Source organism: Etheostoma spectabile, unplaced genomic scaffold (genome assembly GCF_008692095.1).
Source record: "Etheostoma spectabile isolate EspeVRDwgs_2016 unplaced genomic scaffold, UIUC_Espe_1.0 scaffold453, whole genome shotgun sequence".
Lineage (NCBI taxonomy): Eukaryota > Metazoa > Chordata > Actinopteri > Perciformes > Percidae > Etheostoma > Etheostoma spectabile.
In genome coordinates, this window is record NW_022605611.1 from 62594 (window position 1) to 66124 (window position 3531).

Sequence of the window (3531 nt, forward strand, 5' to 3'; positions counted from 1 at the left end):
ACACCGTGCAAGTTAGTGCTACTAACACGGCAAGCTAGCTGCGTAACACCGGCACTTTACAGCTAATGAGCTACTACTACCACGGCAAGTCGCCTAGCTGCTAACACCGGCAAGTTAGCTACCTAACACGGCAAGTAGCTACTACACCGGCAAAGCTAGCTAGCTGACACCGGCAAGCTAGTACTAACAAGATAGCTAGACTAGCTGCTACAACCGGCAAGCTAGCCAGCTACTACACACGGCAAGTTAGCTCATAACCCGGCAAGCTGCTGGCTAACACGCAAGTACAGCTGCTAACCCGGACCTACAGACTACAAACACCGGCAAGTTGCTAATAACACCGGCAGCTAGCTGCTACAAACGGCAGCAGCTAAACCGCTATACAACTGGCAGCTAGCTACTAACACCGGCAAGCTAGCTAGCTGATATCACCGCAAGCTAGCTGCTGCTAAACACCGGCAAGCTAGCTACAACACTGGCAAGTTAGCTACTAACACCGGCAAGCAGCTATCACTGAAAGAGATAGACTGCTAACAATGGCAAGCTAGCCAGCTACTAACACGCGTCAAGTTAGCTACTAACACCGGCAGCTAGTGTATAAACACGGCAAGCTAGCTAGCTCAACACGGCAGCTAGCCAGCTACTAACACGCACGCGTTAGCTTTGCTAACACCGTCGCACTGTCGCTGTCTAACACCGGCAATCTAGCCAGCTGCGACAACAGCCGGCTAGCTAGCTAGAGTTAGCTTGGCTGCAGCATCTGCAACGGAGGATTTCACGATTAAGTGATTTTAGGATAAAACACTGCACCGTTGTGAATGTAACATTTGTACTTTACCCACAGGCGTAACTTTGGGTTAAATATTAGGGAGAGGGGGGAGGGGGGGTCCAGAAATGCTGCACGTTTTTAGAAATGCGACAGAACAAAAACAGACAAAAAAAAAGACAAAACTCCGTCAGTAGTCAACACAATCATGAGAAAACAACAACAGAAAGGCAACAAAAACACAAAAAACAGACAGAAGTTTCCCATAAAGCAACATAAACTCAGGAAAAAGTCCCAGAATGGTTATTGTGGGGTTGTACACACCCCCCCCCATTACTCCCCACAGTTTACAATTTCCATCTCGCATTTACTTATATCAACTGTCACTTGCCGGTGTTAGCAGCTAGCTTGCCGGTGTTAGCAGCTAGCTTGCCGGTGCTAGCTAGCTAGCTAGCTGCTAACACCGGGAGACAGTTGGTAAACACAGAGGAGGCGGAAGCTACGACACGGGCTGAAACACGTGTTAAAACTCCAACAACAGCAACATGTCCGCCTTCATGTCTCACCTGCAGCTTCCCCTGCGGACGCCTCGTTTCTCTCTCTTCTCTCCGGTTTACACCATGGACGTACCGGTAGACGGTTCAAAAACAACTCGCATGTCTACCGGTTGGCTACTACGTCATCGTCAAGCGACACGGCAGAAGAAATCAGCGTAGATGCTAGATTGTACCCACCGAACGAGACAGGGTTAATGAACGTAAAGATAGAAAAGAATGTAATATTGTTAATCTTTTTATTTTATTAGGGAAGTTTCACATTCATAAATCAACATTTTCAAACTCAAGACCATGTTTTAAACTATCCCAAAGTGAAATTGACTTATATTTTGATATGTCTCTTAAATTAGTAACAAATAAGAAAGCTATAACTATATCTGATATAGACTCCAATCTATGTAATTAAGAACATCTGTTGTTAATATCATTAACGAGGTTTGTAAATCTGTCACATTTTTATTTATATTTATTATTTTTATTTTATTCACTTCAAGGATCTGTTTATATTGTATTTAATACTTCTGTTTCCTGATCTCATATTATATAAGTTGCAGTCTCTTTCTTTATAAGTTTATGTTCTATCCATCTATCTATCTATCTACTATATACTATCTTCTATCTAGTCTAATCTTTCTATCCATCTATCTATCCATCTATCTATCTCCTCTATCTATCTATCTATCTTCTATCTATCTATCTATCTATCTATCTCTCCATTATCTATCTATCTTCTATCCGTATCTATCTATCTATCTATCTATCTACTCTATCTAATCCATCTATCTATCTCTATCATCTAGCATCATCTCATGTCTATCTATCCTATCTATCTATCTATCATACTATCTACCACTATCTATCTATCTATCTCTCATCTATCTATCGATCTTCATCTATCTATCTATCTTACTAGTCTATCATCTCCATCCTGATCCTACTATCACTTCTATCTATCTATCTATCTTCTATCTCTCTATCAGTATCTATCTATCCTATCTATTATACTATTTATCTTTTATCTATCTATCTATCTCCTAATCTATCATCTATCTATCTATCTATCTGTATCTATGATCTATTGCTGTATCCGAATCTATCTATCTATCTATCTAGTCATTTATCTGTCTATATCTATCTATCTATCTATCTCTCATCTATCTATCTATCTACTATCTATCTATCTTCCTATCTTTCTATTATCATATCTATCTGCTATCTATCACATCTACCTATCTATCATCTTCTACTTCATCCTTCTATCTATCTATCCTTATAGCGATCTATCTATCTAGCTACCTATCCATCTATCTATCTCTCTATCTCATCTATATCTATCTATCTTCTACTCTATCTACCATCTAATCTACTATCCTCATCTCAGCCTACCTATCACCATCTATCCTATCTATCTATCTATCGAATCCATCTCATCTATCTATACTTATCATGCAACTATCTATCTATAGCCATCCTCATCTACTACTAACTATCTACTACCTTCCTATATTCAGGACAGTAAACCGACTGACTGTTGACATCCGAATGAGACAAAGCCAGTTCAGGAGTGCTTAATAAACATAATTACATATAATATAATAGCGTTGGTCGTGGTTGTGTTTTTGTTTCTGTGCGGATAGGCAGGTAAACAAGCTGCGACCACTGTCGATAGAGAATGAAGGAAGAGGATCACTGCATAGAGTCTGCAACACACCATACCACAACACCACACACCACACCACACCAAGCACACCCACACAGCAGCCACACACCACACACACCAGGTCAAAAGAGTCACCACACTAACCGCACACACACACCTACACACCACTCACATTCAGATCACACACACACAACTACACCACACCCCCATACAGTCAAGTCACACAGAACACACACATCAACAGTCCACATACACCCCACACACACACAAACCACATACAGAATCCACACCACCATACAGAGTCTCACACACCACACACACACAACACACAGCAATACATACATCATACACACACACACACACACACACACACACACACACACACACGTATGTACAGTGACCTGTGCATCTCTGCCATGTGGCCTTTAAGTGCACAATCACATTTGATCTGGGCTGTGGGAATATTAGGACTGGAATCACAGACTGGAATATGTCAACTTTTACTCAATACTATTTCACCAACACTTCCATTTGTTTTACAATGCTAT

The 3531-nt window shown here is 41.0% G+C and overlaps 1 protein-coding gene across 1 annotated transcript in view; it reads right to left on the minus strand.

The window, feature by feature from the left end:
• The window catches only part of xrcc4 (X-ray repair complementing defective repair in Chinese hamster cells 4), a gene marked incomplete in the record, with an annotated part of 55018 nt that extends 53550 nt beyond the window's left edge, over window positions 1-1468 (minus strand). Inside the window, 1 exon segment of the mRNA XM_032511734.1 lies at window positions 1333-1468.
• Window positions 1469-3531: the final 2063 nt, after the last annotated feature.